At 45.8% G+C, this 27,681-nt stretch overlaps 1 pseudogene; it reads right to left on the bottom strand.

Moving 5' to 3' along the window:
- Positions 1 to 1,510: 1,510 nt before the first annotated feature.
- On the bottom strand, positions 1,511 to 27,133 carry LOC139547102 (HSPB1-associated protein 1 homolog; annotated as a pseudogene).
- Between the last annotated feature and the right edge of the window lie 548 nt (positions 27,134 to 27,681).

Raw genomic sequence — 27,681 nt, forward strand, 5'->3', positions numbered from 1 at the left:
AGGACTAGCTCACTGTTGGTGGAATCGGTATGCACATTTATCATCTTTACTCATTCATGGCTTTGGCACGTGGGATTTCCTTCCCTTATCACAGATCCATGACTACCGACAGAAAGCAATCACACCACTTCCTAGTAACGGACATATTACATCCATCACTCCTTAGACAACCTTCATTAATCACTGTTTCGTAACAGGCTGCCATTCTACCATTCTCTCTGAGTTCCAAATGGCACCTATAGGGCTCTGTTCAAAAGTAGTTCTCTAAATAGATAATAGGGTGCCATTTGGGATGCAAACAGCTGGGGAATGTAATGCAGAGAATGTAGCCAACATCTGAGATATATCACTATTATTACAAAGATTAGGATCGTACAAAGTCATTCTAAGTGCTATTTGAGTGCTATTTGCTCGGCGTGTATAGAATTAAATGAATCAAACTAATAGCACAAGACAACAAAACATGGTAAGAATGTAAGAAATAATCTTGTCTTGGATTTGACCTCATGGAACTGAGTCCCCAAGATTATAATAGTCATATAAATCATTATAACAGACTACAATAAACCATATCTATGGGGGTAGAAAAAGAAGGAGCATCTCTTTCCTCTTTCCTTCTCTGACACTGGAATAACTATGAGCCAGGCAGGATTTCCCACGTGGGCACTGCAGAGCACAGAAGTTCATTCCGTGGTTTCGAAATCTCTAAAACACTGCTAACTCCACAGAGAGAATCTCAGCAGCAGTATTAGAGGACATAAGAGCCGCTGTCAGAGGTTTTACTACTATGATCTACCTTCACTACCTCAGGTACTCAAGTCAACTGTCTTACTGATCTCCTTCCCCCTTTTTTAACACTTAAGGGAACTTATTTACAATCTACTTCTTCGATGAGTGTTGTGGTGCCTTTCAAGTGTTACTCAACTAAGTCCAAAATGATATACTTACAGATTACTTATTGACCTGTTTTCACCCTTTTTAACAATTGAGGGAACTTAATTAAAGGAGTAGTTCACTATTTTACAACTTGATGTTAGATGTTTCTTAACCCGTAAATTAGTCGATGGGCCAAGATAACTGAACCCTGAATTATAGTTTTTCTCTAAACAGCCACTACAAACTTCAAGCTAACAATCAACAGAAGTGAGAGCATGTAAAAAGTCAAAATCCCCTGAAATCAATTAAAATCAACTCCACATTTAGTTTTATGTTACTTAAAGGTAATTTGGCCATTGAAAAAAACAAGCTCACATGCCCCATCACTTCCATTGATTGTTAGCTTGTGGTGGCTAAAGTTAGCTGAAGTTTGTAGTGGATGTTTAAAGAGATCTGAAGCATAGATTACAGTTTCTCCTGGCCCATAGACTACTTTCCATGCAATTAACCATCTAACATTAAGTTGTAAAATAGTTAACTACTCTTTTAACAGTCAATCTACTTCTTCTGTGAGTGTTAGACTCTGCTGCAATATCCATATATTAGCTTAGTATGAAGTAATATAGTATGGCATTCATCCTAAGTAGTATGCTAGTATGAACATTGTAATGCAGACTATGAGGCTATGGTGCGGCTGTCCCTGATCTGACTGTCTCTCCATCAGTAGTTCAGTGACTCTAGTGATGACCTCAGGGTGAACCAGGCACTGCAGCAGGTCGTTGGTGATGATGGAGATGGGGCAGTGTGCTCCGTCACCCTCGTCTCTGTCCCCAGGTGGTGGCCTTCCTATATCTCTGTAGCCTGGCTCTGGTAACACTAGAGGGTCTGAGGCTGAACTGGAGATTGGACATGCCTCCCCTCCATGCTGGTGTGGGCTCTACTCCCACAACCAGGTCTGGGTGTGATGCTTTGTGTTATGCTGCTAGGCCTGACTATGTCACAGTCTTTGGATGGTGATGGTCCGTCTTTCTTTATGGGGTTCTGCTCTGTAGTTTTCTGTATGCCATTCTGGTTCCAGGTCACAGGGATGAGGTGGGGGCCGAAGGGTACAGTAGATTGTGAGGAAGAGGAGGGTGAGTAGGAGTCCTCTGCTGGTGGTGATGAAGGGCTAGTGTTCTAAGCTTGGCCATTGGAGTCACGATATGCCCCTGTACGGGTCCCTGGATGGCCCCCTGCTGGGGTATCCTGGGTCTGTTGGTCACAGTGACTTGTTGTCCCTCTCTTCTCTATTCAGGCCCCCACAGCCAGCTTCAGCTACTGCATGTTCACATCAGTACCACCAACCCCTCCTTCAGAAAAAAAGAAAGAAAGTCGAAACCAAAATAACCAATGTTTCGGCACTATCCACCTTACTCAGGGTTGACATACCTCAGGGACTATGGTCAGTACTGTATGTGTACAAGGTCTCTGTCTCTTAACTAGTCTCACACACGTAATCCTTTGTTCTGTAGCCTCTTTCGAGCTCTTAATTTCTTACCTAAAAAGCCAAGTTTTAGGCTAGGCAATCTCTAGCATAAGGTCAGTCAACAACCCAAATGCTTGAATGCTAATTGGAGCTAGACAGATTTGTCAATATGGGTGGGTTGGAATTCAGTCATCTCCTCTCTGTTGTTATATGCTGCATTCCTGGGACTTTTGTCTTTCCCTGGACCTCAGCCAAACGGGACAAATTCCTCCCTGTGATCTATGTTCTTATAAGGACAACAAATTGTCGTACTGCACTGAGAATGACCCAGAGTGTGCATGACAAATGTACCATCAGATTCTACAAGGTACAGGGGGTTTGTTGTGGCTTGTGGCAGTGCCAAGTGAACTGTCAATATTTTGACATACAGTAGAGTGTGAAGAGGATAAGTCGGGGTCAAGGTAACCTGGTCCAAGATCTGTTTATGCCGTCTTCCCAAGTCTTGTGGTCATTGTCAATGACAATTGGTATATGTGTCCTATTGTATTATTGACTGTATGTTTGTTTATTCCATGTGTAACTCTGTGTTGTTGTTTGTGTCACACTGCTTTGCTTTATCTTGGCCAGGTCGCAGTTGTAAATAAGAACTTGTTCTCAACTAGCCTACCTGGTTAAATAAAGTTGAAATAAATAAAAATAAATTAAAGACAGCACAAACAGATCTGGGACCAAGGGTCAGGATACTGTACCTCAGTGGGATTGAGCCAGTCATCATCATTGTCGTTACTAAGTGTCGTCCTCAGAGCACAGACAATGGCTTTGGCGAGGGCCTCGCCTGCTCTTGCCTCATCATCAACTTCCTGTATCAGATCAGGAAGAAGAAAGAAAAACTCCTATCATGAGAAAGAAGTCGCTGATAAAGACATGTGCAGCAGGCATAATTGATTGTGTCTGTGACGTTGTCTCAGAGCCAGTTATCAGGAGGCACCAGAGGTGACACACTACCTGAATACACATTCCTCTCATCTAGATATATCAATGTGTTATGCAGTGCACCACTCCTTTACATGCACACCCACAAATCATTATGACAGCCATAGCTTTACTCTGAGGCCTGTTCATTACTCAAAAACCCACAGTCATCATCAGGGAGTCTCAACACCCGTCACATCCATCCCCTGTGAGGCTGCGTCCCAAATGACACCCTATTCCCTATATAGTGCACTACTTTTAACCAGGGCCCTATGGGCGGTAGGGGTAGCTTGTGGTGGGAAAACCACATCAAGCTGTAAATATGGCCCTCTGAAGCATATGAGGTGACTTTACTGTACCTACAAACTCAATCCAGGAGTTGACGGAGACATTAACAGGGTCGACAGACTCCACATGGTGCCCCCAGTGTCTGGGAACAAATAGCACATATTGGAGTAGGAGGGCAACAGGGTCAGATGTCAGAAGAAACACAATGTGATAGGTAGGAATATGGATAAGGAACGTATCTCTTAGTAGGAGCACTGAAGGAGCCAAAAATGTCTGGAATTGTCTTCTAGCACCACAGATCACAGTCCAGGGGTCAGAGAGCAGAGCATAGCCAGTCAATAAATAGCAGAGCTGAAGGAGTCAAGGACTGTAAGGATTAGAATGCTGAGTGCTCTGTGTGACGACCCTCCCACTCTGTCTGCCGAATTCTTTCTCTTTGCTCTTGTTTTCCTTATTAGGATGTCGGTGGGCGGAGCTGCGAGGGTCGTCTGCGAAATGGGGTAAATAGACCTCTTCCCTATTCATCTCCATGCAGACATGCTGTTTGATTTTGGTTGTGGCTGGGTTGTTTGTGTTGGCATCTTTCAACGCTCCTCATTATCACATCTATACATGCAACCATTGTTTATTTGTTTATAGGTTACCTCAGTTAATAAATATATCTTTGTTATTCCATATCTCCATGTTGTCTCCCTTTTTTGTTACGGGCTTTGAGCTGGTTCGTGACAAGTGGGGGCTCATCTGGGGTTTTACGGGCTTTGAGCTGGTTCGTGACAAGTGGGGGCTCATCTGGGGTTTTACGGGCTTTGAGCTGGTTCGTGACAAGTGGGGGCTCATCTGGGGTTTTACGGGCTTTGAGCTGGTTCGTGACAAGTGGGGGCTCATCTGGGGTTTTACGGGCTTTGAGCTGGTTCGTGACAAGTGGGGGCTCATCTGGGGTTTTACGGGCTTTGAGCTGGTTCGTGACAAGTGGGGGCTCATCTGGGGTTTTGAAGGTATGTTTCTCGCGTTGTGGTGAGAGTCAGCTGGGATTTTGAAGTTATGATTGTTGCTTTGTGGTGTGAGTCATCCAGGATCATTAGGTTGGTTCCTGACATTTAGGTGTATTGCACTTTGTTGCACTATGAAGGACTAATACTAGTCATTAGGCTAACTGATATGTGTATTGTTTGGTAGAAAATGTGGAGTTAATGTTCGAAAACTCTGTAGGTGCTTTGTTTGCATCTTTTGTTACAGATTTTGAGTTGTAATGTTTGGTGCTCAGTGTTGGTTGCCTTTTAGTTTGGTAAACTTGCCACTGCGGTGGATAGTTGGTTGTGTGCTGCGTTGGAGAGTACATTGGTTAGTTTCCAGGCCCCTGCCCAGGCTGGAAACTCTTGCTCTACTTGCTGTTGGGACATCGGTCTGAGGTGAGTACAATCTGCTGTGTACCTCAGTGGGAGAAATGGGTAGGGTAGTGCCATTTGCTACCTGGAGCTATAGCCTTTCTTTTTTCCCCTGTTAGGCTTAGCGACGTGTTTTATTTTGGAATAGGTTGGGCGTGGTTATTTTGTTGTTTTTGTGTGGTGTCTGTGGACTAAGCAGTTGTCTCGGTGGCACATCTGTAGCTTGGGGGGAATCTGCCAGTGTGCTGGTGGGGGTTTTCCCTTGCTTGCGGGGTACAGTGTGTAATTACCCACCGCGAATCCACACGAAGACTAGGGTTGAGTTATTGTAGGATTTGGGGAAGCTCCATATATCTCATCTGTCTTCTGTGGTGCCTAGTGTGATTGCATTTCTCTTGTGGTCTGGTGTGCTCAGCAGAGGGAAGATATTTTTTTGGTATTTACTTGTGACTATGGTGTCTAATATAGACAAGTTTATTCGCTTTCCATCAGAGGAACTGTTCGAATTATGTACTACAGAACATCTGTTGAAGATCGCTGATCACTACCAGGTTGTTATTAGTGATAAATGTCATTCTGTTAGGTTGATATTGAAGGGCCAATCTGATGGAGAGTGGTATTCTTACAGTTATCACTGGGGCAGCCTCTGCTGAGGACTCGCCCGTCTCCCCAGTTCAATGGCCGCTCCATCTGTTAGCCCTAGTAGTCTTTCTTTTCAACTCCAGAAAGAACTGCTTCTGTTACAACTAGAGTATGATTGTGTTAAGCTAGAGCACGATTGTGTAAAGTATGAAAAGGAATTTGCATTTAGACAGGATTTGGAGCGTACTAAAATCAAGTTGCAACAAGAGCGGCTAGAGTTGGTTAGGGAAGGAAAGCTCTCAGGGAGAGTTGGTTCTGGGAAGGAAAGCTCTCAGGGAGAGTTGGTTCTGGGAAGGTGACCCAGATTTACCTAGGGGTCGCTCTTGGTTGTGCCTGGGCTCATTTGATATTGTTGTAAACGTATGGTTGTTGCCAAAATTTAGTGGGAGGACCCTGAGACGCTCTTTTCGTTGGAACTTGTTGCTGACGCGCTCTCTCGTATGCCCTGTTCCTGAATGTCTACATGACTGACCGTTGTTTATTTTGTTTGGTATTGTCCTGTTCTGGAACTCCTGTTCCCTTCTGGCCTCGTTTTCTTCTTTCCTCTTAAAGGTTGCTTCCTGTTGCCAAAGGTTGCTGAGGTCTGGGAAGGACGAGGTTGGCTGGAGCAGTGGGACTAGGATCCAGGGCAGTGTTTTGTTGTTTGTGTGATTGGTGTGGTGTTCCGGGGTCCTTGTTGGTCCCCAGATTTATTTGTAAATAGGTTGCCTCAGTTAAATATATTTTTCTTATTCCTTATCTCCAAGTCTCTTTTTTTTGTTACGGGCTTCGAGCCGGTTCGTGACATCTGAAACAGAAATTTGAGACTGGTTCAACACAGTGGGGGACACTAGCCACTAGATGGCAGCTTCTGACCTCCCTCCACTCCCTCTAAGAGGCTTCTGTCCAATTCATAATGTGGTCTTTATTCAAGTGAACAGGCCATATTGATCCTCCGGTTCCACTGCAGTCTTAATTCATTCAGCCTAGAGAGCGGTCTGCTGCGTGCTTTGCTTGATTTGGACAGACTTAGCAATATTTCAATAAATCACATAGTGATAAGTGTTTTATTCTAGGGGGTAACTGGGCTTAGTCTTGACACAACAGACGATAGGTCCTAGTTCAACTCTACAGACATGGACCCGTGGAAAACAACTGAAATTAGTTGCTAAAAATCTGAAAGTTAATCACCTATGAGATAATAGTGCAGGATAACCTGTACGATAATGCTTGGTTTCCCATCCACAGCTTTGTACAACAGACGTCTGTTATAACAGTGTATAACCTCTAAAGACCTAATTCTTTGAAGTCCCCTTAAAACTAGGTGTCATGTACCTACATAATAGGTTATAGGTTTAACTTATAAACCACATGAACAGCCCCCAATGTTTTGTTTCTTAGTGGTAGCACTTGTAACTATCTTCATTAGTATTCTGCAGGAGCACTATGTTCTCAGAGATAGTAAGTGGGACAGACGCTCATTGCTTTCCACTGTCTTGACTCAAAGAGAGAGCGTGTGGATGTGCCGGCTGATGCTGCTGGAATCTGAAGGGTGAAAGGGTGGTGGGTATCACAGAGACCAATGACAACCCCTCTCCTAATTAGCTTCTAGAGTCAGTGTCAAGACAGGAAAAGGCCAGTGGTCACAAACCAAAGTATCAATGATGAGACAAATAATGTTTTTCAAACTCACTCAGACCTCATACTGTGCAGCAGCAATGTGGGGTTGAGTAGGGCTGAACCTTCCAATGATTAATATTCCATTGACTAGGGCTGCTGCGTCTGAATTGGTGAATCTGGTCAATATAAGAGGATTACATTTATTTTATTATTTATTTTATTTCACCTTTATTTAACCAGGTAGGCAAGTTGAGAACAAGTTCTCATTTACATTTGCGACCTGGCCAAGATAAAGCAAAGCAGTTCGACACATACAACAACACAGTTACACATGGAGTAAAACAAACATACAGTCAATAATACAGTAGAAAAATAAGTCTATATACAATGTGAGAAAATGAGGTGAGATAAGGGAGGTAAAAGGCAAAAAAAAGGCCATGGTGGCGAAGTAAATACAATATAGCAAGTAAAACACTGGAATGGTAGATTTGCAGTGGAAGAATGTGCAAAGTAGAAATATAAATAATGGGGTGCAAAGGAGCAAAATAAATAAATACAGTAGGGGAAGTGGTAGTTGTTTGGGCTAAATTATAGATGGGCTATGTACAGGTGCAGTGATCTGTGAGCTGCTCTGACAGCTAGTGCTTAAAGCTAGTGAGGGAGATAAGTGTTTCCAGTTTCAGAGATTTTTGTAGTTCGTTCCAGTCATTGGCAGCAGAGAACTGGAAGGAAAGGCAGCCAAAGGAGGAATTGGCTTTGGGGGTGACCAGTGAAATATACCTGCTGGAGCGCGTGCTACAGGTAGGTGCTGCTATGGTTACCAGCGAGCTGAGATAAGGGGGGACTTTACCTAGCAGGATCTTGTAGAAGACCTGGAGACAGTGGGTTTGGCGACGAGTATGAAGCGAGGGCCAGCCAACGAGAGCGTACAGGTCGCAGTGGTGGGTAGTATATGGGGCTTTGGTGACAATACGGATGGCACTGTGATAGACTGCATCCAATTTATTGAATAGGGTATTGGAGGCTATTTTGTAAATGACATCGCCGAAGTCGAGGATCGGTAGGATGGTCAGTTTTACGAGGGTATGTTTGGCAGCATGAGCGAAGGATGCTTTGTTGCGAAATAGGAAGCCAATTCTAGATTTAACTTTGGATTGGAGATGTTTGATGTGAGTCTGGAAGGAGAGTTTAGTCTAACCAGACACCTAGCTATTTGTAGTTGTCCACATATTCTAAGTCAGAACCGTCCAGAGTAGTGATGCTGGACGGGCGGGCAGGTGCAGGCAGCGATCGGTTGAAGAGCATGCATTTAGTTTTACTTGTATTTAAGAGCAGTTGGAGGCCCAGGAAGGAGAGTTGTATGGCATTGAAGCTCGTCTGGAGGGTTGTTAACACAGTGTCCAAAGAAGGGCCAGAAGTATACAGAATGGTGTCGTTTGCGTAGAGCTGGATCAGAGACTCACCAGCAGCAAAAGCGACATCATTGATGTATACAGAGAAGAGAGTCGGCCCAAGAATTGAACCCTGTGGCACCCCCATAGAGACTGCCAGAGGTCCGGACAACAGGCCCTCCGATTTGACACACTGAACTCTATCAGAGAAGTAGTTGGTGAACCAGGCGAGGCAATCATTTGAGAAACCAAGGCTATCGAGTCTGCCGATGAGGATGTGGTGATTGACAGAGTCGAAAGCCTTGGCCAGGTCAATGAATACGGCTGCACAGTATTGTTTCTTATCGATGGTGGTTAAGATATCGTTTAGGACCTTGAGCGTGGCTGAGGTGGACCCATGACCAGCTCTGAAACCAGATTGCATAGCAGAGAAGGTGCGGTGGGATTCAAAATGGTCGGATATCTGTTTGTTGACTTTAGAAAGGCAGGGTAGGATAGATATAGGTCTGTAGCAGTTTGGGTCAAGAGCGTCCCCCCCTTTGAAGAGGGGGATGATCGCAGCTGCTTTCCAATCTTTGGGAATCTCAGAGGACATGAAAGAGAGGTTGAACAGGCTAGTAATAGGGGTTGCAACAATTTCGGCAGATAATTTTAGAAAGAAAGGGTCCAGATTGTCTAGCCCGGCTGATTTGTAGGGGTCCAGATTTTGCAGCTCTTTCAGAACATCAGCTGACTGGATTTGGTTGAAGGAGAAATGGGGACGGCTTGGGCGAGTTGCTGTGGGGGGTGCAGTGCTGTTGACCGGGGTAGGGGTTGCCAGGTGGAAAGCATGGCCAGCCGTAGAAAAATGCTTCTTGAAATTCTCAAATATAGTGGATTTATCGGTGGTGACAGAGTTTCCTATCCTCAGTGTAGTGGGCAGCTGGGAGGAGGTGTTCTTATTCTCCATGGACTTTACAGTGTCCCAGAACTTTTTTGAGTTTGTGTTGCAGGAAGCAAATTTCTGGCTTTTCTAACTGCCTGAGTATATTGGTTTCTAACTACCCTGAAAAGTTGCATATCACGGGGGCTGTTCGATGCTAATGCAGAACGCCATAGGATGTTTTTGTGTTGGTTAAGAGCAGTCAGGTCTGGAGAGAACCAAGGGCTATATCTGTTCCTGGTTCTAAATTTCTTGAATGGGGCATGCTTATTTAAGATGGTGAGGAAGGCATTTAAAAAAAAACAGGCATCCTTTACTAACGGGATGAGGTCAATATCCTTCCAGGATACCCGGGCCAGGTCGATTAGAAAGGCCTGCTCGCTGAAGTGTTTCAGGGAGCGTTTGACAGTGATGAGTGGAGGTCGTTTGACCACTGACCCATTACGGATGCAGGCAATGAGGCAGTGATCGCTGAGATCTTGGTTGAAAACAGCAGAGGTGTATTTAGAGGGCAAGTTGGTTAGGATGATATCTATGAGGGTGCCAGCGTTTACGGCTTTGGGGTGGTACCTAGTAGGTTCATTGATCATTTGTGTGAGATTGAGGGCATCAAGCTTAGATTGTAGGATGGCTGGGGTGTTAAGCATGTCCCAGTTTAGGTCACCTAGCAGCACAAGCTCTGAAGATAGATGGGGGGCAGTCAGTTCACATATGGTGTCCAGAGCACAGCTGGGGGCAGAGGGTGGTCTATAGCAGGCGGCAACAGTGAGAGACTTGTTTTTAGAGAGGTGGATTTTTAAAAGTAGAAGTTTAAATTGTTTGGGTACAGACCTGGATAGTAGGACAGAACTCTGCAGGCTATCTCTGTAGTAGATTGCAACACCGCCCCCTATATAGGGAATAGCGTGCTATTTGGAACTCCTAGTCTCGGTGGCTGATGGCACAATCTTACTTTCATGCAGCATACCTGTCCTCTTCATCCATAATGAATCTCTGCAATAATGTTTAACATTAAAGCTTCTGTTCTGTCACGATTACTCAATTATTAACCGATAAAATAAATATTTCATTGTCCCGCTCTCCTGTTCCGGCACTCAACGTGCTACTAACCACCGGTCCTGGCAATCCACGTTACGCACACCTGGAAACCATCATTGCACACACCTGCTCCCCATCGTTACATACACCTGAACTTCATCATCACCCTGATTACTCTCCCTTTACTTAGCCCTCAGTAGCTCAGTCTTTCGGTCAGTTTTGGTTTTGTTTACGCATGTTTTGAGCATATTCATGGTTTTATTATTAAACTCACATTCTTCCTGACTCCCTGTGTATACGTTACAGAATACTGGAAGCAGCAGAAGTTAAGGATATCTCCCAGATGGTCGATGAACAGGAACACCTACTCCGTCAACACCATGACCAGCTGGCTCAACTGGGTACGGTAATGGATAAGGTCCTCCGCGTTCTCCACCACCCGCGATAATTAATCTGCAACTAGCGGAGGTTCCTCTACCACGAGTCGTCCCAGCGAGCCAGACCCCCAGCCGATCCAGCAGTCCGCCCAGGTCAGCGATGTCCTATATATTCCGACTCCATCGGAATGCCGTGGCTTCCTAGTGCTCTCTCTATTTCTCTCTCTATTTCGCTCATTAGACAAGAGCCCCCACCACCGAGAGGTCCAAGGTTGCTGCGGTCATTTCCTTGCTGACCGGACTGGCTTTGGAGTGGGCTATGGCCGTCTGGGAGAGAGGAGAGCTGTGTTCCTATGAGAGGTTCATGGCTCTGTTTATGGCGATCTTCCACCTCATCCACCTGAGGACAGAGCAGGAGGTGAGCGTCAGGGTGCCCAGATCATTGCGGAGTACGCCCTCACCTTCCAGACTGTGGCAGCCTCCAGCAGATGGAATAAGACGATTCTCTAAATCCTGCCATTTTATCCATCTCTCTGGTCTCCCTACTGCTCTTCAGGTCGCTGAGGCACAGTTCCAGTAGGCCTTGCGACACTATGACCTTCCGGAGGACCTCGTCTCCGATAGTGGCTTCCAATTCACGTCACAGGTATGGAAAGCCTTCATGGAGAAGCTGGGGGTCACCGTCAACCTCACTTCTGGGTACCAGCCTCAGTCCAACGGGCAGGTGGAGAGGATGAACCAGGAGCTGGGGAGGTTCCATCCCTGGATGGAGTACACCCAGCATTCACTGTGCCACTCCTCCACCGGGCAGACCCCCTTCCAGTGTGTCCTGGGATATCAACCATCCCTGGCTCCGTGGACCCCGAGCCAGACCGACGCTCCTGCGGCAGACGAGTAGTTCAGAAGGAGCAGGTGGAGCCGGCGGACTGAGGCTCCCGTATTCCATCCTGGTGATCGTGTCTTGCTCGCCACCGGGAACCTCCTGCTCCACCTGCTCTGTAGAAAGCTCAGTCTCCGGTTTATGGGGCCCTTCAAGGTCCTCCGGTCAACGAGGTAACCTATAGATTACAACTACCCGGTGGTTCCTGGTCCTCTGGCTGGTGTCGTCCCTCGCCCCTGAACATTGATAGGAGCCTCACTTTTGCCGTCAGGTCCCTCCTGGACTCCCGACGTTGTGGGGGTTGGCTCCAGTACCTGGTGGACTGGGAGGGTACGGTCCAGAGGAGCGCTGTTGGGTCCTGGTGGACGTCCCCCGCGACGCCCCTGGACATCGATGGGTGCCTCACCTTTGCCGTCAGGTCCCTCCTGGACTCCTGACGTCGTGGGGGTTGGCTCCAGTACCTGGTGTACTGGGAGGGTACGGTCCTCCCCCTGGCCTGGCGTCGTCCTGCGGCTAGTCGAGGGGGGTACTGTCACGGCTACTCCTGCTCTTCCGCTCCGGCGCTCGACGTCGCCAGTCTACTAACCACCGGTCCTAGCAACCCACATTACGCACACCTGGAAACCATCATTGCGCACATTGCGCACACCTGGACTTCATCATCACCCTGATTACTTTCCCTTTTATTTAGCCCTCAGTAGCCTCAGTCTTCAGGCGGTATTGGTATGGTTTACGTTGAATACACTACCCCTGTTTTGATTATCTTCATGTTTCTTATTATTAAACTCACCTTCTGCATCTGCTTCCTGACTCCCTCGACACAGATTAACTTCTTAGTCCTGGAATTAAAAAGCATGCTCAAGGGAGAATCTGTGTCCAGGAAAGTGGCACAGTGTGTACCTGTCCAGACTAGAGGGTGACTGTGTGGGCCTTGGCGTGTCTGTGGGGAACCTCTGGAGGTCTGGCTGGAGTACGTCACACTAGACTCCTCATAGGGGATCCTGCTGGGGTACAGACAGCTTGTTTGCAGGGGGGGAACAGGTGCCAACGCTTCCTGAAATAAAACAGGGTAGGATTGCTGATCTTGGTTCAATTTATTTTAAAGGGAAAGCCATTACCAAAGCCATTGCATGCATCATCGCAAGTTAAGCATGTCACTGTACTTCAGCATGTGACAAATAAAACTTGAAACCACAATGGTTATTCTCTATGTAGTTGAGGAAACCTGGAATCTATCGCCATTCAATTTAAGAAGCTATAGTTCAATATAATCTCTCTTTATTGAAATATTATTGTTATGAATTTTATGAATAAATGACTAAACGATGTATACATTTAACTATAACTATAACTAATTGAACCTGTTTTTCTATATTGATAAATAATGTTAGTTCATAAGGAAGAGGTTATGTAGCATGTATGAGGGAAGAAAAGAATGGCTGTGTGTACCTAAAGAAAACTAAATGGATCATTAACCTATGTTTGAACCACTAAGCTATACCTCTGTGGAGATAAGGGAAGACAGCTCAAGCTCCTCTAGGTTTTCCGTATCTGGGGGGGACTGGAACTGTCAGCTAAGTGGTAATAAACTGAGGAGAGACTTCAGGAGATAATCCAGATATTATGTGTAAGGTATGTGCGTAAGTGTGTTGGAATGAACTTTTGATCAGCTTTGTCCTAGTCGGAGTGGGAGGGACTCTATGACGCTGTGTGTAATATATAATGTGATGTACATGGTTTTTGGAGGAGAGATCTCTCGAGAATAAACGCTATTGATTAATTTGGACACGGGTCTATGTCTATTTTATGCAAATAAGGATCTTACAAATTCTTAGAAACGGACAGAGTGTTTGCTTTGTATAATTAAATTGGTTAATGAACATATAGGAAACAAATTCCTTCATCAATTATGTAATGTGAGTTCTTTTCTTAGGTCATCACATCAATGTGAAAGGTTTCAACAGCCAATTTAAAGAAACAAGAATAGTGATCTTCATATGTGAAAGCAGTGAGAAGATAATATACAAAAATATATTTATATATTTTGTCAGACTCAGTGCTCCACAGAACTAATATCTCTCTGTTCTAAAGTACCTCACTTCATACCCCCATCTCTCTCTCATGAGACCTCGATAAATGACTTTCTCTTTCAAGGGCCAGAGAACCCATCTGATTCTGTCCCCAAGTGAGTTTCATCCCCTTCCCCTCTGTCTCCCTACCCTCCTCTCAGCCCCTCACCTCCCTCCTCTCAGCCCCCCACTCCCCTCCCAGGAATGTAAACGGCCACCTCTACATCTACATGGTGAGTAGATCTTTGCCCTACAGACAGTTCTCATTCTGTTGATTTGCTGTATCTATTGTCTGACTCCAGTACCACTCCTTTCTTCTCAGCTATAATGCTGTTAAATTTTGTCATTCTAATCTATTGTACAATTCCCTCTGTGAAGGGAAACATCCATCGTCTGTGTGCACTACTACCACTTGCCAGTGAGGTTTGTTTTGTTCATTAGGGCTCATCGAAGCAAAACAATTTGCAACAGAAAACAAAAAGCGCTTCTTATTGGACATATCCAGATAGTCCCCCTCCATTTCACAGTTTTTTTCTTCTTGTTTTGTGTCTACTGAACACAACCCAGTTCTGTACAATTACCTTCCTTGCACCTGTAGTACCAGGTTCTACCCACAGGAGTCCAGGTGGCAGAGAGTATTGGCACCTTCTGTATCAATCCACAATGTGCTCTGTCTCCCACTACAACCCAGGAACCCAAACTGAGACCACACCACGTCCTGTAATGCACACAATACAGTTCCAATTACTAACACTGTAATTACCAATCATACTGTATATTCATGGTTGCTATAATCTCTCATATCAATTCATGCGGTCATCTATTTAAATAATCTCGTCTAACATTTAAATATGTAATTGTAAAGAAAAAAATTCATATTCATGGAACAAATATGACAATGTGCCATGAGCAGTTTCAATATTACGGTATGGCAGCAATACATCCTGAGGGAAACCTCCATTGTCACTAGACACAGGTGAAAATGCATGCCCATTCACCATCTCATTGGTTGCTTAATAATAGGCAGTGCAATGACTGGCAACAAAGTTTGCACCCCAAATGACACCTTATGCCCTATATATTGTACTACTTTTCATCAGACCCCTATGGGCCCTGGTCAAAAGTAGTGCACTATATAGGAATAGGATGCCATTTGGGACAAACACTACTCTAGAGGAAACAAGATGTTTGTTGTCTGTAGGCTCTTTGTCAAACCATTTGGGCTGTCAATCATTTCCTGTCAAAAAGCAGCAAAAAAGGGGGGTTTCTTCCCAGCACCCTGGATAATGAAACCATTACCATATTCAGGCAACTGTAAATGATAGACTTCACAATCTTGGCTTTCAGCAACTTTTAAATGCAGCTATTCATCATTTAAAAAGGCATCTGACTGCCTGTCTTTAAGGCATGAATTTCGTCAGACCTGTGCAAAAATGCAGGCCGCCCCGTAAGCATCTATTATCATTAAAGGAAAATGAATTAATGGAGCGGCCAGCTCGAACTAGAGTGGACTTTCAAGGCCTTGGCTGCCCGAGGACTCAAAACGAAAAGGGCTGCCATTGAAAAGATCCACTGAAAATGTCTGTCCTATCACGACAGGATATCATCAAAAAGAGAGAGAAGGTCTGCTGATTGCTAAAGTTGTCACTTGATTTGTACGTGTCTGTATCAATTTAGGCTTAGGCTAGTTAGCTTCTCCAGAATCGCTGATGGGGCAAAGGAATTCATTAAAGATATCCATGCATCTGTTTGACATTTACATGTTGGTGTGATACTGTCAGAACTGGACTCAATTTAATTTAAATTCAATTGATGAATAAATAAAAAATCATGGCACGAATTGATAATCGTCCATTATTTTCTCTGAGTACAACTTTATTAAAGAATGGAATTTCAAATACATCTCTTGACCTGAATTGACTGAGGAAAAATCCCATTTAGTTGTGTCTGTGCTTTGAATATAACAGATCAGAGCAGCCCATGTGTTAACCAAAATGGCTTTAATTCAGCAGTGATTCAAGGGACAGGCTTTTGATTGTGACAGAACCACTTGAATATTCCATAGAACTAGCCCCATGGCCTGAATCTGTCTAACGCTGAGCACTTTATGTGAGCCCTGTCCTCAACCGCCCTACAAGTTACTTATCACACCTGGCAACCTGAAAACAGAAAGTTAGTGATTGAGGACAGAAATAGCATACAAAAAGTAAGAAATCACAGGCAGACAAATTGCGGAGTGACAACATGTAATCCATCTCAACATTGTCAGTGCTGAAAAGACTAATAATTCTTAATTATGTTTTTCAGTTTCCTTTATTATATAAGATAGATGTGACTGTGTAGCATCATGAGATTGATTGAGGAGGGTGTCGTGCTTGTCTTGGAGCAGCAGTGCCATGTATTTGCAGTCTGCATAGGCCCAGTACTGTGAGAGGTGGTAGTCAGAAAAACACCCAACATCTTCTGCACGAGTCTGACCCTCTGTCAGACTTGGACTGAAACTACTCAAGTCTGGCCTCTACATATGAGCACTGAGTGTAACGGCAGTCTATTTCGTCCTCCTCATCGGACGAGGAAAGGCGAGAAGGATCGGAGGACCAATGTACAGCGTGGTAAGTTTCCATGATTTAATAACACAAAAACTAGACAAAATACAAAACAACAAACTAACCAACCGTCACAGTCCCGTGTGGCACAAACACTGACACAGGAAACAACCACCCACAAAATCCGAACACAAAACAAGCCACCTATATATGATTCTCAATCAGGGACAACGATTGACAGCTGCCTCTGATTGAGAACCATATTAGGCTGAACACAGAAACAGACAAACTAGACACACAACATAGAATGCCCACCCAGCTCACGTCCTGACCAACACTAAAACAAGCAAAACACATAAGCACTATGGTCAGGACGTGACACTGAGCTAAAAAATAAGTGCTTTGGCCATGAAAAGATAGAAAGGGAGAGAACATATGTTTCCCATGCTGATAAAGCCTTTTGAACTGAATTGCCCCCCTGAGTTCAAAAAGTTTTGCAGTACAATCTCTATTTTGGTGGCCTCTGGTACATTCTAATGCCTTGATTCCATCTGAAATACATAGTGAAATGATTGAATACCTTTTCAAGTTCACCTCCCAGATTGGACAAATGTGTTGTGGAAAGACATGAATTTACAATTTTATTATTTTATTATTGATAATGTATTAATTAAATGTACATATATGATTTTCTAAGTAAAAGAAGACTAAACATTTAACCCTTCTTCTCTTGAGATTAAAGTCTTATTTAGAGTTGTACTGCAAAATATTCCATGTGCATGGCAGTGCTGGAAAAAGTACCCAATTGTCATACTTGAGTAAAAGTATAGATACCTTAATAGAAAATGACTCAAGTAAAAGTGAAAGTCACCCAGTAAAATCTTACTTGAGTAAAAGTCTAAAAGTATTTGATTTTAAATATACTTCAATATCAAAAGTAAATGTAATTGCTATACTGAAGTATTAAAAGTAAAAGTATAAATAATTTTAAATTCCTAATATTAATCAAACCAGGCCGCACCATTTTCATGTTTTTTTTTTACGGAGAGCCAGGGGCATGCTCCAACCCTCAGACATAATTTACAAATGAAGCATTTCGTATTTAGTGAGTCTGCCAGATCAGAGGCAGTAGGGGTGACCAGGGATGTTCTCTTGATAATTGTGTGAATTAGACCATTTTTGTAACGCTCAAAGAGTGAATGGGTGTAGAGTCAGGCGCAGAGAGCAGAGGATACGGGAAAAAACACGCTTTAATGTCCAACCAAAAAAGGTACAAAAGGTAATGCCGAACATAGGCGTAATACACTCCACCTAAGTACACTCTGGTATCAAACCGGACAGCGGAAAACCCACATAAATAAAGAACACCTCTCACAATACAGAAACAAGCCCGCACAAACACAAGCGGGCTAATCGAACTTAAATAACAACCACCCCAAAACCTCAACAAGGAACAGGTGAAAACAATTAGACAAAACCAAACGAAAAAGGAAAAAAGGATCGGTGGCAGCTAGTAGACCGGTGATGACGACCGCCGAGCGCCACCCGAACAGGAAGGGGAGCCACCTTCGATATTCGTGACAGTACCCCCCCCCCCCCCCCCCCCCCCCCCGACGCGCGTCAACACTGGCCTCGGGGACGACCCGGGAGCCGAGGCGCAGGGCGATCCGGATGGAGGCGATGGAACTCCCTCAGCATAGATGGATCCAATATGTCCCCCACCGGGACCCAACACCTCTCCTCCGGCCCGTACCCCTCCCAGTCCACGAGGTACTGCAGGCCCCTCACCCGGCGTCTAGAGTCCAGAATGGCCCGTATCGTGTACGCCGGGGACCCCTCGATGTCCAGAGGGGGCGGAGGGACCTCCGGAACCTCACCTTCCTGCATGGGACCAGCTACCACCGGCCTGAGGAGAGACACATGAAACGAGGGGTTAATACGATAATACGAAGGAAGTAATAATCGATAACAAACCTTGTTTATTCTCCTCAGGACTTTAAAAGGCCCCACACACTGCGGACCCAGCTTCCGGCAGGGCAAGCGGAGGGGCAGGAACAGGTGAAAACAATTAGACAAAACCAAACGAAAAAGGAAAAAAGGATCGGTGGCAGCTAGTAGACCGGTGATGACGACCGCCGAGCGCCACCCGAACAGGAAGGGGAGCCACCTTCGATATTCGTGCGCTCGTGTGTAGGGCCGTAGGGAGACCGGGCAACGGGATAAGACGGCAGGACTTCGAGAACCGATCCACAACGACCAGGATCGTCGTGTTTCCCTGAGACGGGGGAAGGTCAGTGAGAAAGTCCACCGATAGATGGGACCACGGCCGTTGTGGAACGGGGAGGGGTTGTAACTTCCCTCGTGGCAAGTGCCTAGGAGCCTTACTCTGAGCGCACACCGAACAGGAGGAGACATAGAATCACACGTCCCTCACTAAGGTGGGCCACCAGTACTTCCCCCTAAGACCTCCCACTGTCCTCGAAATACCCGGGTGACCTGACGAGGATAGACTATGAGCCCATCAAATCAATTGATCACGAACAGCGAGCGGCACGTACCTACGACCCTCCGGGCACTGTGGAGGCGCAGGTTCCTCCATTAGCGCTCGCTCGATGTCCGCGTCCACCTCCCATACTACCGGTGCCACCAGCCTAGCTGCCGGAATGATGGGAGTAGGATCGATGGACCGGTCCTCAGTGTCGTAGAGACGGGACAGCGCGTCGGCCTTAGTGTTGAGGGAACCTGGCCGATACGAGATCGTAAATTGAAATCTAGTGAAATACATGGCCCACCTTGCCTGACGAGGATTCAGTCTCCTAGCTGCTCGGATATACTCCAGGTTACGGTGGTCAGTCCAGATGAGGAAAGGGTGCTTAACCCCCTGAAGCCAGTGTCTCCACACTTTCAGGGCCTTAACCATAGCCAACAACTCCCTGTCCCCCACATCATAGTTTTGCTCCGCTGGCCCGAGCTTCTTCGAAAAAAAGCACAGGGGCGGAGCTTCGGTGGCGTACCCGAGCGCTCCAACCCCAGCCTCGGATGCGTCCACCTCTACTATGAACGCCAAAGAAGGGTCCGGATGCGCCAACACTGGCACGTCGGTGAACAGCGCCTTCAAACAACGGAAAGCTCCGTCTGCCTCTGCTGACTACTGCAAACGCACCGGCCCCCCCTTCAGCAGTGAGGTAATGGGAGCCGCTACCTGGCCAAAACCCCGGATAAACCTCCGGTAGTAATTGGCAAACCCTAAGAACCGCTGCACCTCTTTTACCGTGGTCGGAGTCGGCCAATTACGCACGGCCTTGACGCGGTCACACTTTATCACCACCCCTGAGGTGGAAATGCGATAACCCAGGAAGGAAACGGCTCGTTTGGAAAACTCACATTTCTCCGCCTTCACGTACAGGTCATGCTCCAGCAGTCGCCCAAGAACCTTGCGCACTAGAGACACATGCGCGGCGCGTGTGGCGGAGTAGATCAAGATATCGTCAATATACACCACCACAACCTGTCCATGCAGGTCTCTGAGAATCTCATTGAAGAAGGATTGAAAGATGGCTGGAGCATTCTTTAACCCGTACGACATGACGAGGTACTCATAATGACCAGATGTGGTACTAAACACGGTTTTCCACTCATCTCCCTCCTGAATACGCACCAAATTATACGCGCTCCTGAGGTCCAGTTTCGTGAAGAACCGCGCCCAGTGAAATGATTCCACCGCCGTAGCAATGAGAGGTAGTGGGTAACTAAAACCCACCGTGATCGAATTGAGACCTCGATAATCAATACACGGACGCAAACCATCCTCCTTTTTCTTCACAAAAAAGAAACTCGAGGAGACGGGTGACATGGAGGGCCGAATGTATCCCTGTCCCAGAGCTTCCGTGACATATGTCTCCATAGCCAACGTCTCCTCCTGGGACAAAGGATACACGTGACTCCTGGGCAGTGCAGCGTTTACCTGGAGGTTTATCACGCAATCCCCCTGTCGATGGGGTGGTAATTGGGTCGCCTTCTTTTTACTGAAGGCGATAGCCAAATCGGCATACTCAGCGGGAATGCGCATGGTGGAAACCTGGTCTGGACTCTCCACCGTCGTCGCACCGATGGAAACTCCTACACACCTGCCTGAACACTCATCAGACCACCCCTGGAGAGCTCCCTGTCTCCACGAAATCTTAGGATTGTGAATAGCCAGCCAGGGAATACCCAGCACCACCGGAAACGCAGGTGAATCGATAAGGAACAGACTAATCCGCTCCTTATGATCCCCCTGCGCAATCATCTCCAGAGGAATCGTGGCTTCCCTGACCAGCCCTGACCCTAACGGACGACTATCTAAGGAGTGCACGGGGAAAGGGGGGTCTACCGGTACTAACGGAATCTTCAACCTCTGGGCGAGTCCGCGATCTATAAAGTTCCCAGCTGCGCCTGAATCGACTAGCGCCTTATGCTGGAGAGAAGGAGAAAACTTAAGGAAACAAATTAATAAAAACATGTGACCAACAGGAAGCTCTTGGTGAGGGTGGTGCCGACTCACCTCGGGTGACTGAGGAGTGTTCTGCCTGCCCTCTCGACTCCCAGATGGACTCCTCCAGCACCGACCGGAAGTGTGCCCTCTCCGGCCACAGCTGGTACAGGAGGAGCCTCCTCCTCCGGTCTCCCTAGATGCAGCCCCCCCTAACTCCATAGGTATGGGAGCGGGAGGGCCAGGAGGTGGAACAGACAGGACCCTTTCAGAACGCCCGCGAGCAGCCAGCAGATGGTCTAATCGGATCGACATGTCTATGAGCTCGTCCAGGCTGAGCGTAGTGTCCCGACAAGCCAACTCCCTGCGGACGTCCTCTCTCAGGCTACACCTGTAATGGTCTATCAGGGCCCTGTCGTTCCACCCCGCTCCAGCAGCCAAGGTCCGGAATTCCAGCGCAAAGTCCTGCGCGCTCCTCGTCCCCTGCCTGAGATGGAACAATCTCTCACCCGCCGCTCGGCCCTCCGGAGGGTGATCGAACACGGCCTGGAAACGGCGGGTGAACTCCAGGTAGTGGCCCCTCGCCGAGTCGGGCCCGTTCCAGACGGCATTGGCCCACTCCAGGGCTCTACCCGTCAGGCAAGAGACGAGGACACTCACGCTCTCCTCCTCTGAGGGAGCCAGCCGAACGGTAGCCAGGTAAAGCTCTAGTTGAAGCAGGAATCCCTGGCACCCTGCCGCCACTCCATCGTACTCCCTCGGAGGCGCAATACGCAGAGCGCTGGTACCGGATCCCGCTGGAGGAGATGGTATCGTTGCCGGTGGGAGGGTTGGAGGGGTAGTAGGGAGACCACTCCTCTCCCAGCGGTCCATCCTCTCCATCATCTGATCCATCGCTGATCCGATGCGATGGAGGATGGACGTGTGATGAAGGACTCGCTCCTCAATCGTAGGGAGAGGGGTGGTCGCTGCTCCTGCTGACTCCATAATGATGGTGCGGGCTTCTGTAACGCTCAAAGAGTGAATGGGTGTAGAGTCAGGCGCAGAGAGCAGAGGATACGGGAAAAAACACGCTTTAATGTCCAACCAAAAAAGGTACAAAAGGTAACGCCGAACATAGGCGTAATACACTCCACCTAAGTACACTCTGGTATCAAACCGGACAGCGGAAAACCCATATAAATAAAGAACACCTCTCACAATACAGAAACAAGCCCGCACAAACACAATCGGGCTAATCGAACTTAAATAACAACCACCCCAAAACCCCAACAAGGAACAGGTGAAAACAATTAGACAAAACCAAACGATAAAGGAAAAAAGGATCAGTGGCAGCTAGTAGACCGGTGACGACGACCGCCGAGCGCCACCCGAACAGGAAGGGGAGCCACCTTGGATGATATTCGTGACAATTTTCCTGTCCTGCTAAGCATTCAAAATGTAACAAGTACTTTTGGGTGTCCAGGGAAAATGTATGGAGTAAAAAGTACATAATTTTCTTTAGGATTGTAGTGAAGTAAAAGTATAAAGTTGTCAAAAATATAAATAGTAAAGTAAAGTACAGATACCCCAAAAACTACTTAAGTAGTACTTTCAAGTATTTTTACTTAAGTACTTTACATTACTGCGCCAGGGTATACTTATTCTTATTCTTGCAGCTGAGAATTCAATGTAGGTTGGATCTCGTCACCATTCCTGTCGTGTACCAGTTCGCCACCGGCCTGAAATAAACCCTCAATTTCAGAGGTCAGGTCTTTGTCTTACGGATCCTTGATCTGCACTGTTTCGGTGTTCCCTGGAACGACAGAAACAGGTATTGAGATCCGGCTCGAAGGACCAAATTGTCACGAGAATTTTGCTATCTCAATGGTTGAACTCAACTATCACTCAAGCTTTGACCAATTCCCAGAGGTTGTAAGGCTCTGGTTAATTTAATGAAGAATTAGACAAAGTCTCAGTCTGCAATAGATCAACACTTTATTCAGAGAGCGCTCCGCCCCTCAAATGCAGAGCCAGTCTTTTTATACACATACACACACACACAATTTCTTATCATAGGCTACTCCCTGCTTAGACAGGCACAATAATTTTTTCTCACTACCCCCATACATAGTTATCTCGTCTCACAGTTTCTCCCTGCTTTTATAGCTACAAAAGAATACAATGCCCTAGTTATAATTCTAACCAAGCTACACACATCATCAGATTATATTCTTATGATTCTAACACATTTCACACAGTTATACAGTTTCAGGGTGGAATACTTTAGTCATTATCTTAAACATACAAATTCTTCTATCACTGCTATTCATCGAATAATTACCTCCTACGTTTAATTATTACTTGATTAAATTAATCATGTAACAATTAATTCACTAGAAATTTGGGGCACCACGAGAACAGTTTTTTAATGAGTTAACGTTTCCCGAATTAACTCAGTCCTCATGCCTCCTTGCAGCATGCCTAAGGCACGTTCACGCAGATGAGCAGGGACCCTGGGCATCTTTCTTTTGGTCTTTTTCAGAGTCACCTTCAGCGACGAAGCCTCCAGCGACGGTCGGCGGTCCAAAGCCTCCAGCGACGATCTGCAGTCCAGAGCCTTCAGCAGGGGTTTTCAGTCCGGAGCCTCCGGTGACGATCCACGGTCCGGTGCCTCCAGCAACGACCCACGGTACGGAGCTTCCGGCGATGATCCCCGGACCAGAGCCGCCATGGAGGAAGACGTAACTGCGAGCGGAGTGGGTACTTCGTCCCGCACCGGAGCCGCCCCCGACGCCCTGCGTCATCCATCATAGATGCCCACCCGGACCCTCCCCTATTGAGTCAGGTTTTGCGGTCGGAGTCCGCACCTTTGGGGGGGGGGGGGGGGGGGGGGGGGTACTGTCACGCCCTGACCATAGTAAGCTGTTTTTTCTCTGTGTTGGTTGGGGCGTGATAGTGACTTGGGTGGGTCATCTAGGTGTTTTTGTATTTCTATGGTGGCCTGATATGGTTCCCAATCAGAGGCAGCTGTTTATCGTTGTCTCTGATTGGGGATGATATTTAGGTAGCCATTTCCTCATTTGTGTTTGTGGGATCTTGACTATGTGTAGTTGCCTGTCAGCACTATTTTGTATAGCTTCACGTTTCGTTTGTTAATTTTGTTGGTTTGTTCGGTGTTCATTCATTAAAAGAGAATACCACGCTGCGCATACCACGCTGTGCCTTGGTCTCATTCTAACGACGGACGTGACAAGGACCTAATGAATTTATTAGGACCTAATGAATTTATAATTGACTGATTTCCTTATATGAACTGTAACTCAGTAAAATCGTTGAAATTGTTGCATGTTGCGTTTATATTTTTGTTCAGTATATGAAGTGGCTAAGGGGCAGTGGATACATGAAGAGCCTAGGGGTAAGAGTTGTTTCTGCACTGGACCGTTCTCTTACTCTTCTTCTCATGCCGTCTCCCATTCTGAATCTGACAGCCTTCCCTCCTAGACATCGTGACAGGTGGTCCACAGTCTGACACACATAGCCAATATTAATCAAATACATTTTGTGCCGAATACAACTAGTGAAGACTTTACCTTGAAATGCTTACTTTCGAGCCCTTCCCAATGATGCAGAGTTTAATAATAATATTTCTAACTAAATAGTAACACAAGTAATGAAATCAAATAGAACAATGGAGCTATATTAGTGCTGTGCGATTATAAAAAAAGATCATGTTTTTTTCAACATTAAATGCACTATACATTATGTGGATTGAATGCTGTAACAACACTGAATAAAACAATTAAGAAACGTCCCATGATGGTAGTGATGGTACTGCATCATTTATTTACATGACTTTAATAAAATATTTGTTTTATTTGATGACTATATTATTTCATTCAAAATCATATAATCTCATCTCTATAGAGCTGCTGCCTATGCTGTCTGACAAAATCACTATTATAGTAGTTATGCAAAGTAAATACGGCATACTTTTATGACTGCGGAATACCAACTATCAATCACTTAGATCATGTATTTTCAGCCTTGTGAAGCTACTGCAATCGATCACCTTTTCCCTCTCCTCTTAAAGGGGAATTTCACCCTGGGGTAATCTTGTTTTCATCATGTCCAAGGCATTTCTAGGTCAGTGAGATGTGTTTCACACATAATTGCCCAGTAGGAAGGTAGGTCTGGGCATCTCGTGCTGAATATACACCCTATTTCGGCTTCTGGTGTATTGATCTGGGAGGCAAGTGCTGAAATTAAATGTAGCCCTGCTTTGTGGCATTTCGCAAAGGCTCTATGTGATACTGATCACACTATTGTGATGCACTGTTTTTGTGCTTGTTGATATGGTTGTCCTTGGTCGATAGAGCCAATGGATGTCTTTCAGCGATGTTCCTGTCAGCTGATTTATTCCAAAATATATATGCTGACACATTTTTTCCAGTCTCTGAAAAACTACAACTTGTGTGGAGCGGTGCTTTGCGTTCTGGCCCCGTCCCTCCCCAAAGCAGGCTTTTTTGAAAGGGTGACACTAACAACCTCATTTTTTGGGCAAAACTGAAAGAACTGACCACACCACAATGGCTTCAAGTGATTCCTGTCATCAACACGAATTCAGATGGAGCATTTTTTGTTGTTGTTGCTACATGGCGACATTCAACCACACATGTTTCAACCGGAATATAGCAAAGAGGATTCGAAAACAAAGCTTTGGATTTAGCTAGAAGCTCAGCTGCAGCCAATGCCAGCACCAAGAGGGCAGGTGACAAATATGGTGGCTAACTAAGTAATTTTTCTTGCAAGCCACCAAGTTAGCTAGCTAACTTTAGTTTATCTAATGAAACCAATATTGTGTATTGCTGGCTAACATACTACTTTGTTACAGTGGGGGGAAATCAAATAATTGTTCTGTTTACTAACTTACGTAGTTAGGTAGGTAGCTAGCTAAAATAGCTAATCAACTACAGAAAGCCATACCTGTGACAAAAAATAGAAGAGGTTTTACAATCGGAGATCTATTGTATCTCGATTGTAAAACGTATTCTCTTTTTAGTCATAGATATGGCTACAAAACAGCAAGCTTAACTTACAACTAGCCACCTAAGCTAGGTTTACCAGCAAATGTGAGCACATGACTGGAGTTGGCTAGCTAGTTAGCCTGGCACCTGCTAACTTGTTACTATATACTAGGCCTACCATTTGTAACTTTTTAGCAAACTTGCAAACATCAGAAACTGTGAATACTAAACAAAAATATAAACGCAACATGCAGTGTTGGTCCCATGTTTATATTACACAGGTGCCCCTTTTGCTGGAGACAATAAAATGCCACTCTAGAATGTGCAGTTTTGTCACACAACACAATTCCACAGATATGTCAAGTTTTGAGGGAACATGCACTTGGCATGCTGACTGCAGGAATGTCCACCAGAGCTGTTACCATAAGCCGCAGACCATGTGTATTCACGCCAGCCCAGGACCTCCACATTTGGCTTCTTCACCTGCGGGATCGACTGAGACAAGCCACCAGGACAGCTGACGAAACTGTGGGTTTTCACAACCGAAGGATTTCTGCATAAACTGTCTCAGGGAAGCTCATCTGGTGCTGGTCATCCTCACCAGGGATTGACCTGACTGCAGTTCGGTGTCGTAACCTTCGATGGCCACTGGCATGCAGGAGAATTGTGCTCTTCACGGATGAATCCCAGTTTCAACTGTACCGGGTAGATAGCAGACATTGTGTCATATGTGCGAGCGTTTTTTATTTTATGAATTTTTTATTTAACCTTTATTTAACTAGACAAGTCAGTTAAAAACAAATGTTTTTTTACAATGACAGTCTACCCCGGCCAAACTCTAACCCGGACGACGCTGGGCCAATTGTGCGCTGCCCTATGGGACTCCCAATCACGGCCGGTTGGTTTACAGCCTGGAATCGAACTAAGGTCTGTACTGATGCCTCTAGCACTGAGATGCAGTGCCTTAGACCGCTGCATTAATTGGGAGCCCCCATTGCTGATCTCAACGTTGTGAACAGAGTGCCCCTTGGTGACGGTGGGGTTATGGTATGGGCAAGCATAAGATACGGAAAATTAATACAATTGCATTTTATCGATGGCAATTTGAATGCATTGCAATACCGTGACAAGATTCTGAGGCCCATTGTTGTACCATTTATCCGCCGCCATCACCTCATGTTTCAGCATGATAATGCATGGCCCCATGTTGCAAGGATGTGTACACATTTCCTGAAAACTGAAAATGTTCCCGTTCTTCCATGGCCTGCAAATTCACCAGAAATGCCACCCATGTTTGGGATGCTCTGGTTCGACATGTACGACGGCATATTCCAGTTCCTGATAATATCCAGAAACTTTGCACAGTCATTAAAGAGGACTGGGACAACATTCCACAGCATGCTTGTTTGTCTTGGCTGTACCCAAATGCTGTCTGCCTACCTACCTACTGTAGGTACATTTGTATGGTCTGGTCACTGTGCAAAGGTTGAGGGTAATGCCATATTTCCTTCTATTATGCTAGATATTGTTCTTAAATATAATCTATGTGCCTATGTACATGTATGCATGTTCAACTAGTCTACCCTAATGGCCTCTGCAGAGATCAGCTCTGTACCGCATTCCTGTGCACCAACCCACACTTTGTACCAATGCGGAGGACTTCGTATAGCTCCACATTGACATGATTTGTTGACAGTAGTTGGGGGCGGGAGGTTCAGTATACAGTACCAGTCAAAAGTTTGGACACACATACT

The sequence above is a fragment of the Salvelinus alpinus genome, chromosome 20, assembly GCF_045679555.1.
Source record: "Salvelinus alpinus chromosome 20, SLU_Salpinus.1, whole genome shotgun sequence".
NCBI classification, from domain to species: Eukaryota; Metazoa; Chordata; class Actinopteri; order Salmoniformes; family Salmonidae; genus Salvelinus; species Salvelinus alpinus.